Source organism: Mastomys coucha, unplaced genomic scaffold (assembly GCF_008632895.1).
Source record: "Mastomys coucha isolate ucsf_1 unplaced genomic scaffold, UCSF_Mcou_1 pScaffold22, whole genome shotgun sequence".
NCBI classification, from domain to species: Eukaryota; Metazoa; Chordata; class Mammalia; order Rodentia; family Muridae; genus Mastomys; species Mastomys coucha.
In genome coordinates this window covers 25,655,248-25,666,963 of record NW_022196905.1, presented here as the reverse complement: position 1 = coordinate 25,666,963, position 11,716 = coordinate 25,655,248, and the positions used below count along the sequence as shown (strand labels likewise).

Here is an 11,716-nt window from a genome sequence, read left to right as displayed (position 1 = left end):
ATACACATAAAATAAATAAATAAATCTTAAAGAAAAAAAAAAAAGAGCCAAGAAGAGAAGAAGTGACTGTTTGGTCCATGGGGTCAGTTATATGCATCAGGCTGTAACTTCCTAAAGGTTCCCTCATATATCCAAAACACCAGGCTTTCTTCCAAAATTAATTATGAAGTCATAGTCAGTAACATAAAAATATTAAATAATCTTGGTATATATTACACCTGCTGGGTCACAGATAAAAAAATGCCAGCTTATCTATGGGACTTTGAAGTGGAGAGTTGTCTTTATCTGTCTTCTAAATCAGGGCTTCCTAAACATTCTCTACTTGCAAATCTTTCACCCAAGAAATGTTTCTGTGTGCCCAGGTATTTACATATAGAAAGCATGTATACAAGTAAAACATTTACTTATAATCATTAAAAACTTTATTTGTAATGCACATAACTTATTAAAGGTAAAAAGGAAATTTGCATACCAATGGGTATGTTTGATTACTTTTCCATAAAAGAATTACAATGGTCAAATAGTTGATAGCACAAGATATAGAGCCTCTTAAACATTTTTTTAGAGTCAATTGATATTTTGCTTTTATAGTAGTCAGTACTGAGGACACTTTCACCTAAATACACGGTACAAAAAGCAACAGTATATTTAGGGCCAATTCAGAAATGTTTGGAAAATCAAAATTCACTGAACAATTTAAGTCAGTGTCTTGAACAAAAATTAAAAACTAAAATCAAGCATTCTAATACAAAACGATACAAAGAGACACTAATTTGATGCTCACATGCCAAGGAATGATAAGAATGATTGTCCATGTGCTCGCTTCGGCAGCACATATACTAAAATTGGAACGATACAGAGAAGATTGGCATAGCCCCTGCACAAGGATGACACGCAAATTCGTGAAGCGTTCCATATTTAAAAAAAAAAAAAAGAAAGAAAGAATGAATGATTGTCCAGCCAGGCACTGGTGGCGCACGCCTTTAATCCCAGCACTTGGGAGGCAGAGGCAGGTAGATTTCTGAGTTCGAGGCCAGCCTGGTCTACAGAGTGAGTTCCAGGACAGCCAGGGCTATACAGAGAAACCCTGTCTTGAAAAACCAAAAGAAAAAAAAAAGAATGATTGTCCTTTTTTTCATAATTAAATCATTATGTTTCTATAAGAGCAAAAACTTGTGTATGTGAAAACACTACAATTTAACTTTTTTCTCATGGCCAGAAATACATGTGTCATCATTCCAAGTCAGAATCTGATTTTACATGCACATACAATCCAGTGAAGAATATTTCAGAAGTCTAGGTGGACACACAACCACTCTGAACACAACTTCCTTTTCTTACTCTGAAGTTACACACTCCAGTTCCTATTTGACCCAAAGCATTTCAGAGGAATTCCAATGGTTAGCAAGATAAAAACTCAAAGTGTATGCTAACAAGTTAGACAATGCTTTTCTCAAGATATTCTTAAACAGCTGTAATTTACTCTTTGGCGAAGTTTGCCTGAAGCTGTATCGAAAGAACATGTAAAAATGTCTGTTCTGTGTATATACTTTTAATCCAAGCACTGGGAAGGCAAAGATAGACAGATCTGTTTGAATTAAAGGCCTGCCAGGAGTAAGATAGTGAGACCCTGTCTCAAAAATAAGGCTACTAATATACGAGAGATTGGTTTTATTACTCTTAGAAAATAAATTCTCAAATATTTAGAAAGAAAATACAGTGCCTCTAACTTATTCTCAAATGATTTCAAAGAGGGAAAAAAATAGTCATGCATACAAAAGAAAGCATAAACAACTATTCAAAAAGTACTGGAAGTTTCTTATATTGATTCTAGAACTTATTTTAAATTTCAAGTGACACTGTAATAAAAAATGTTTTTTTTTTAAAAACATAGAACAATAAGACAAGATAAATAATATTTAATTAGGTCATAGGTAGTTATACAGACATCTACTACATTACATCATGTTTCCTTAAGGTTAAAAATGAAAAGGAACTTTATTCTCTAATTCCAGTAAAGTGTCCTTAGAATGCTGCTATTTATCAGCTAAGTCATATCATTGGCCTCAGGTCCATGCCTCCTTTTGCTCTTAACGCTGCTAATCATTTAGGTATGCCAACTTTACAAACCTAAAAAAGGAACATTCTGAAAAGATCTTTCTAGCATAAATCAAATGACAAAACAAAAACAAAACAAAACAAAAAGCCCACAAAAACATTCTGGTAATAAATGACAAAAATGTTGATTTTTTTCAAGTGTGAACTGAGAAGGAGCAGGAGGAAACCTAAGGAAATACTTGTAGATGCTGTGCAACATATTTATATAGAAATCATGGGTCTACACAAAGATGAGATCTTATTAATTTAAAGATACTACATCTGTGGTTCTCAATCTGCTTAATCCTACAACACCCCCAACCATAAAATTATTTTGTAGCTACTTCATAACTCTAATTTTGCTACTGTTATGAACCATAAGGTAAATAACTGTCTTTTCTGATGGTCTAGGAAACATTTGTGAAAGGGTCCTTTGACCCATATGATGGTTTGTATATGCTCAGCCTAGGGAGTGGCACTATTACAGGGTAGGGCCCTGCTGGAGTAGGTGTGTCACCGTGAGCATGGACTTTTAAAAACCTCATCTTAGCTGCCTGGAAGTCAGTTCTGCTAGCAGCCTTCAGATGAAGATGTAGAACTCTCAACTCTGCCTGCACCATGCCTGCCTGGATGCTGCCATGCTCCTGCCTTGATAATGGACTGAACCTCTGAACCTGCAAGCCAGCCCCAATTAAATGTCCTTATAAGAGTTGACTTGGTCATGGTGTCTGTTTACAGCAGTAAAACCCTAAGACAATCCCTAAAGCAGTAGCAACCCACAGACTGAGACTCACTGCCTATAATCTCAGCACTCAGGAGGCTTAGTTAGGCAAGACTGGAAATTCAAGGTCACCCTGCGCAACAAAACAAGACACTGTCTCAAAACAAAACTAAATAATCACTACAGAATTTTAAATAAAACTCATGCAATGAAATCAAAGTATAGTAATGAACTAAAGGTGACTATCAGAGTCCCTATCTTCTGGACTCCACAAGACATCTATCTGTCTGTCTGTCTCTCCCCCTCTTACACATGCAAAACAAACATTTTTTAAAAAATAAAATAAGTACCTATCAAATAATGATATCTTATTGAATATATAATTAACATTACCTACCTCACAATAGGATCAGAAGTGTCTGTTAGATTAAGACTGTCAAGTGTTGGATGGATGAAGAAAATGTGGTACATGTAACAATGAATATAATGAAACAGGAAAAAAAAATCCTGTCATTTGTTGACATTATGGATTAAACTGAAGAACACTATGGAAAGTAAACAAACTGTAGCTAGACATAAAATACCACGTGATTTCACAGATACATTTAATCTTCAAAAGTTAGCCAGGCACGGTGGCACATACCTTTGGTCCCAGCACTGGAAATGGGGATCGGGGAAGAGACTGGTACATCTCTGTGAGTTTAAGGCCAGCTTGGCCTACACAGCAAGACCTTACCTAAAAACACATTTGTATAGTGTTTTTTACAGCTGATCTGGGGGTCACTGAGATAGCCAAATGGGCAATGTGCTTGCCACACAAGCATGATGGCCTGAGTTTGATCCCCAGAACCCACATAAGACAGAAAGAAATGACTACAAAATTATCCCGATTACCACATATGCTACAGCATGAGTACACACACACACACAGCATGCACATATACTAATATGTATGTATATATGTATGTGAAAGGCTGGAGAATCTTAGAATGTATAATGTATAACTTTTACCTAAAAGCGGGCATGGAAAACCTCTGCCACAAGCCAAAAAAAAAGGTGGAGTAGCCAGTTCTAGGAACTTTGCTAATCCAGAGCCTCAGGGCTCTGGTTCCCGATACCTGCCCCTCCTGAATGATCCACTATGAGGGGGGAACTAAGAATGAAGGTCTAGTGGTTTATGAGACTCTCCAGTTGATGAAGTAGATGAAGATTGCATTCCTAGAATGAATGTGTTCCTCTCCCTAACTGAATACCTTGGGTTGGGTCCCTCTGAAAGTTTCCACTGTTTATGTTGTTTCCTTGGTAACCCTCTCCCTGCCCCCAACTTGTGGGTTAAATACCCCACACTTCTTGTGTTCGGCATCGAACTCTGGCTAGCAAGGTCATGAGATCGACCCGGTACCGGTATCCCCAATAAACCTCATGTGATTGCAGCAAGTTCGGTCTCTCGTGAGTCATTGGGTGGTCGCGTCATCCCGAGACTTGAGGAAGGATCTCCCCAGTTCTGGGGGTCTTTCATATGTATATATGTATGTATATATATAGTTTGTTTATTTGTTTAATTTAAAGTTGATCTGGGACTGGGGAGATGACTCAATGGATAAAAATGCTGTAGCACAGGCTAGGCAGTGGTGGAGCACACCTTTAATCCCACTCCTCAAGAAGTAGAAGCAGGGGGATCTCTGAGAGCTCGAGGCCAGCCTGATCTACAGGCCAAGTTCCAGGGCAGTAAGGGCTACAGAGTGAAACCTTGTCTCAGGAGAAGAAAAAAAAATGCTGTACCATGCAAGCATAAGGACTTGAGATCAAAGCCCCAGAACCCACATAAAATATATATGCAGTGCAAGTGTCTGTAATCCCAGTGCTCCTATGGGGAAACAGGAAGCTGAAATAGGAGAATCCCTGGAAGCCCAGAGGCCAGCTAGCCTGGCAAAATCAGCTTAAAAACAAAAAGACTCTATCTCAAAAAAAGGTAGAAGACTAGAACTGACCCTTAAGGTTGTCCTTTGGCTTCCATATATTAATGCAGACATATGCCTGCATACACACCTGCATACGCACGAGCACGTGCACGCATGCGCGCGCGCACACACACATACACACACACACACACACACACACACACACACACACACATACCCAAGTGCACAAATATACACACATAACTGCATCATGTACAGGCACAAAAAAAAAGAACTGGGGCAGGGGAGTTAATCTAAAAGAAACATGTTATAAAGAGATTTAGTTGATTAGAAGATAGAGAGGAAATACTGTTTCATTTTTAGATAATGAAAACATTATAAAATTGTGGTGATGATTGTGCAATTCTCTGAACAAAGACAAAAATCACTGGCTTATATAGTCCAAATAGGTAATATATGTGAATTACATGTCAAATAAAGTTATTTTCATTGTTTACATGTGGTACAGGTACACATACATATGTGTGCATATATGTGCAATAGTCACAGGTCAACAAATAGGTCTCTTCCTCCTTCATTCTCCACCATATTTTTTGAGACAGAATTCTCAGCAAAAGTGGAGCTTGCCATTTCAGCTAGACTAGCTAGCCAGCAAGTCCCAGAAATGCTCCTGTCTCCACCTCTCCAGCTGGGATCACAGGTGCATGCTGCCACACCCAGCTTTCTACATGGGTATTACTAATCCAATCTCAAATCCTCATGCTTGAACAGTGAGCATTTTACTGACTGAGCTGCATCCCTAACTCCCAATAAAGCCAGTTGGGGTGAGGGGATAGAAATCAGGTTAGACATACTACACATTCTGGACAGACAGACTGACACACACACATACACACACACACACACCACATCTGCTTTTTTATTAAAAAAAGAAGAGAAACCAGGAATAGTGACACACACTTTTAATCCCAGCACTCAGAAGACAGGGGAAAGTCTCTAGGAATTGGAGGCCAGCCTGGTCTACACAGTAAGATCTAGGACAGCCAAGATAAATAGTGAAACCTTGTCTCAATAAATAAATAAATAAATAAATAAATAAATAAATAACACCCCCCAAAAAAATCAGAGAAGGGGTGGTATTGTTGGTTCATTCTCCCTTCTAAGAAGATTACAACATTTTTTTAAAAAGCAAATATTAAGTAAGAATTAAACATTGTATCACTTTATACCTTTTCTGTTCAAAGCAATGACTATAGGTATAAGACAACACAAAGCAAATGCCTATGTATGTAACAGTTAGCGGAGCTGTAAGGCTAACATCTAAGAGGTAAGTAAAAAAATAGAGAAAGGTGGATCGGCTATTACTATCTTCCTTCCAATGTGTTGTATCTCATTTCAGAGACGTAAGTTCTGCTACCTTGATTGTGTCAGTATTTCCACTGCAGAATTTTACATGCAAAAAAAAAAAAAAAGCTTGTTGCTTATTAAATAGTGATGTAAAGTTGCCAAATCACCACCCAGAAGTATGTCACAACTCCAGGGAAACATTTTTAACTGATAGTTCTTAAAATTAATCATTTTTAGTTCATGGGAGTTATTTTGTTTGGGTTTTTGGGGGAGGGGCTTTTCAGACAGTTTCTTTTGTTCATGTTTTTAATAATCATGAGCTCAGAAGTCCTATTAAGAAGTCTGGGTGTGAACATGTCTATTAATTTATAAGTCCAAATTATCCTCTAATGACAGCAGTCAGATTAGTCATTTGCTAGGGTAGCAGAGAAAAACGAGGAATGATACCTTCATTGGGTGGTAGTGTGTATTTGTCCAAAATGTACCAAGTAAATGTTCATGTAGACAAATTTACCTTAATAATTTCTCTTAAAAACCAGGAACATGGAGGGATTGAACAAAAATGTCTCAGAGTTAAAAGCATTTGCTCTTGCAGACAGCATGAGTTCTTTTGCCACCAAACCACATCAGGCGATGCACAAACTGCCTGTAATTCCAGCACTAGATGTATCTGATGTCTCTAGCCTCCAAGAGCATACCCCCAGGAAGACACGTACACATAATTTAAAATAAAATAAATCTTTAAAAATATACAGAAATATTTCTGAGTTCAAGGCCAGCCTGTGTTGCCGCCCCTCCGTCCAGCGGAAATAAGGAGGCAACAACGAGCTCTTCTCCACGCAGTTTATTCAGGGACCTTCATTCTTACTTCTTCTAATCTCAATAATCTCCCTAGCCCCCAGCCCTCACAGGTTAAATACTTTCCCTGGTCCCAATCAGCATCAGCTACGTGGCAAAGCATAATAGGCTGCGGGAAAATCATGCCAGCTTGCATCACAAACTAGAGGCACCCAGCTTTTCCAACTAAGGCTTGTTTATCTCAATGCTCTCTGCTCTGGCTGGAAACCAGGTGTTTAATATATATATATAGGGTGGCAGCTGCGGCTCCCCACAAGCCTGGTCTACAGAGTGAGTTCCAGGACAGTCAGGGCTACACAGAGAAACCCTGTGTCGAAAAACCAAACACACACACACACACACACACACACACACACACACACACACAAATATGGGCTGGTGAGATGGCTCAATGGCTAAAAGTGCCTGCCTCCAGGCTAGACACCTTGAGTTTGATCCTCTAGACCTACAGGGTGGAAAGAGAGAACTGACTCCTGCAAGCCATCCTCCACCTCCTCAAGGATGCTTAGCAATGTGTGCACTGTACATACATGTACACAGATGTGCATAGGCAGATATGTGCAGTAAAATATTTTTAAATAGAAACAATTCACGCTTTGGAAAATTATTGGGAAATTAAATATTAAAAACCACACTAAGGCTGAGTGGTGGTAGCACACATTTTAATCTCAGTGTTGAAGAGGCAGAGGCAGGTAGGATGTCTGTGCGTTCCAGGCTAGCCTGGTCTACAGAGCGAGTTCCAGGACAGCCAGGACTACACAAAAAAATCCTGTCACCATACATACATACACACATACACACATACATACCACTTACGTTGATTTAACTTAAAAGCAAAAGTTAGGTTATTTCTAAATTCTGCTTTATTTTGATTCCAGGGGGTATCACTGTATAACCCAGTTAACCTCAAAATTGTAATCTCCTGCCTCCACCTCCAAAGTGCTGAGACTACGAATCCTACACCTGGTTCAAATTAGGTTATCTGTATAGAACCCAGTCAGTAAGCCTCCTGGAACCCCCTAGCCCTTAGCAACTGCAGCCTTCACATAATACTTCCATCACCCAAACATTTGTTCAGTGCTAAACACAAACATTTCAGTCAAAAAATGGACCCTCCTTTAGCACAAGACTACCATTTAAAATGATGAATCTAACCATTACAGGAAAGCACAAATGTTCAAAATGTGGAGTCATGAACCCCAGTTCCACAACACAACTTCTGCACCTAAGATTCAGAGATCATTAGGGGAGACGGGGCAGAAAGATCATAGATAAGGAACAGGACATTTGCTGTAAGACTGTGTGTTCTAGAAATATCAAAACCTATCCCCATTAAGTCTCACCAGCATGGCTACCTGAACAATGACCTGAACAGTAACATGAAAGTGGTAAAGCTCTCAAGGCCTCAACCCTAAACAAAGAACTACAAGCAACTAACGAATGATGAGGGCAGGAGCACAACAATTGACTATCTGATACCAAAAGGTTAACCCTGAAACTACACATACAAGTACCATTATATAGACTGAGTAGGTTCTATTTATATTCTTAGAAATATACACATATATATGTTATCAATTAAAGAAAAAGGGGACAGGGGACATGAATTTGAAAGAGAGCAAGGGAGAAGTACATGGGAAGGTTTAGAGGGAGGAAAAGAGGACATATGTAATTATATTATACTATCAAAATACTAAGTACTTAAAGTTACTAAAAAAGTCTGAATAAATAGAAAACAGTAACAAATATATCTTTCTTGAAAGCTATCTACAAAATTGAGTATATGCACTAATTACTTCCTAGATTTTGAGTGGAAAAACTGACAAAAGATAGAAGAAATGCAAATATTCAAAACAATAAAGATACCAACCTCCTAAATAACAAGAAAAAATGCAGATTAAAACAATGAAGGTAACTACTTTTGAACAAAAGAAAACAAAAAGATATGGTTAGTAACTGTACACATAGCGCTCAGGAGCCCAAGGCAAGAGGACCGTGTGTTGGAAACCAGCTTGAGCTACAAAGCAAGATCCTGTTTCCAAGGCTGGTGAGATGGCTCAGCAGGTAAGAGCACTGACTGCTCTTCTGAAGGTCCTGAATTTAAATTCCAGCAACCACATGGTGGCTCACAAACATCCATAATGAGATCTGATGCCCTCTTCTGGTGTGTCTAAAGACAGCTACAGTGTACTTACATATAATAATAAATAAATCTTAAAAAAAAAAAAAAATCCTGTTTCCAAAAAGAAAAAAGAAGCATGTTATTGGTTAATTTTAAGTATTAGTACTGGCATTTGGGGCTGGGTAGACACAAAAAACACACACTCATGTATAGTTTTGGTGATGGTAAAATTGAAGAGTTGTCTTGGAAGCATATTATGGTTAGATAAACATAACATGACCAAGAAGCTACTACATTTTTTAAAACCATTTTAAGAATCATTACGTGAATGTGTGTGTTGGTGTTATGTGTGGAGGAGCATCAGATCACCTGCAGTAAGAGTTACTGTCAGTTGTGAGCTGCCCATTGTGGGTGCTAGGAATCATACTTGAGTCTTCTGTAAGTGCTCTTAACCACTGGGCCATCTCTCCAGCTCAATGACCAAGTAACTAGTACTTTATAAACACTTCAACAAAGTTTTCAGCCAATGTTCACTGAAAGTACATTTAAAACCAAAACAAAACTTCACTGTAACAAGTGAGAAGAACAGAAACTGGTAATAGCCTACTATCCATCAATAGGAGAAAAATACATCAAAGAAATAGACAATGTGTTTTAAAAAGAAAGTTATAGATTAGATAGGAGTACACATATTAGGGCTGAAGGGACTAGCAGAAAATAAAAGTAGAAACTCAATATAAGGATTGAGAGACAACAAAAAAAGAGCCGGATTGAAAATAAGTAAAAGTAGCTGCTGCATGTTACCTCACACCTATAATCTCAGCTCTTGGGAAGCCAAAACAGGATGACTGCTGAGTTTTGAGACTCACCTCAGCAACTTAGTAAGTTCCAGGCAAGCCTGAGCAACATTAGGAGACTGTCAATGATGGACAGAAAAGAAAAATGAAGATAAGGAGGCTTTACAAAGACCCGATTGTTCACATATTGAAAATAAGCTTTGGAAGGTACTGATGCAAAGCAGCTAACAGAAAACACATAGGAAACATTTTTATCATTTTGTACAAATGTCATTCATTGTGCCTTCTACATTTGCCACATTGCACAATGCTTTGGAAAAGCCCATAGACACCCAAGTGTTTTTCTTTTGGTAACTACTACTGCTCTACAAAACTAAAAGTGGCCATTATATACAACTCAAAATCTAGAGGAAATGAAAAACAAGAACTTCCTTAAAATTCAAAACTGGCTGGGCATAGTGACATTGCCTCTTAACTCCAAAGGCAAGAGGCAGGACAATCTCTGTTGAGTCCAGGCTATCCTACCTACGCTGGTAGTTTACAGCCACACAGGACTACAGAGTGAAGCCTTGTCTTTAAACGAATAAATAAATAAATAAATACAGCCACACAGGACTACAGAGTGAAACCTTGTCTTTAAATAAATAAACAAATAAGCGGGGTGGTAGTGGTGCACGCCTTTAATCCCAGCACTTGGGAGGCAGAGAGGCAGGTGGATTTCTGAGTTTGAGGCCAGCCTGGTCTACAGAGTGAGTTCCAGGACAGCAAGGGCTATACAGAGAAACCCTGTCTCAAAAGAACAAAAAGCAAACAAAAAACAACAACAAAATCTCCACTTTACAAATTATCATACATACACACACATACACACACACACACACACACACACACACACACACAAACATGTATATGGAGGGTTTGAAGGTGCCATGTGTAGCTTTCTAGGCATTCTAGGCATTCAGAGTTTCACCCAGGGTTGCAAGACTATTTATTGTTCAGTCAAACTATTTTCAGCAAGGACACTATAATCATTAAGAGGAAAAGGGCATTTTCTCAATGAATGGCACTAGATAATTTGGATTTTCATATGTGAAAGAATAAATAGTCATTTAGTTTACATAAAATGTAAAAATGAGATCAAAATGAAGTAAAAACTAAATTATAAAACTCTTAGAGAAAAAAAAAAGCTTCATGGCACTGCATTTGTTATCAAAGACACAGGCACCAAAAGGGGAACTACCTGCTCCAGCAGGTCAAGATGAGAAGCTTGTGTGCATTAAAGAGCACTACCAAAAGGTGGGTCCTACCAGCAGGGAGGTGACAGCCATGGGATGCTGGTGCCTTTCGGAAGAATGCTGCCTTATCAACTGAAAGTCAGCAAGTAGCATAGCAATCCGGAGGAAGCAGAGGCCTCTCTGTAGAGGAAGGAGCCAGTCCCACAACACCCAGAGGAAGCTCCACTCCCAGGCTCTCTGAAACACCCAGGATCAAGGTGAGCAGGAACCAACATCTGTCCCAACACTGGGAGTAACTGGGACCAGCTTGACCAGGCACACAGGAACTCCACCAGCCCAGTGACTTGGGTTCCTTCTGGTCTGTCTGGGCTGGGGTCCAGAGCAGACCTTGGGCGCAAGCTCCGCAGCCAGTCCCCACAACACACAGAGGAAGCTCCATTCCCAGGCACTCTGACACACCCAGGATCAGAGGTAAGCAGGAATAAACATCTGTCCCAACACTGGGAGTAACTGGGACCAGCTTGACCAGGCACACAGGAACTCAGCCTACCCAGTGACTCTGGTTCCTTCCGGTCTGTCTGGGTTAGTGTTCTGAGCAGACCTTGGGCACAAGCTCT

General features: G+C 39.2%; 1 protein-coding gene and 1 non-coding gene across 5 annotated transcripts in view; one reads left to right on the top strand and one right to left on the bottom strand.

Annotated features, from left to right (window-relative positions):
- Nucleotides 1-11,716, bottom strand: part of Mtmr3 (myotubularin related protein 3) — a 124,149-nt gene that overhangs the window by 86,084 nt on the left and 26,349 nt on the right. The gene's annotated exons all lie outside the window — the stretch shown is intronic.
- LOC116071568 lies at nt 816-922 on the top strand. Its single transcript, XR_004110978.1, has one exon. It is a non-coding gene; the product is annotated as a U6 spliceosomal RNA (small nuclear RNA).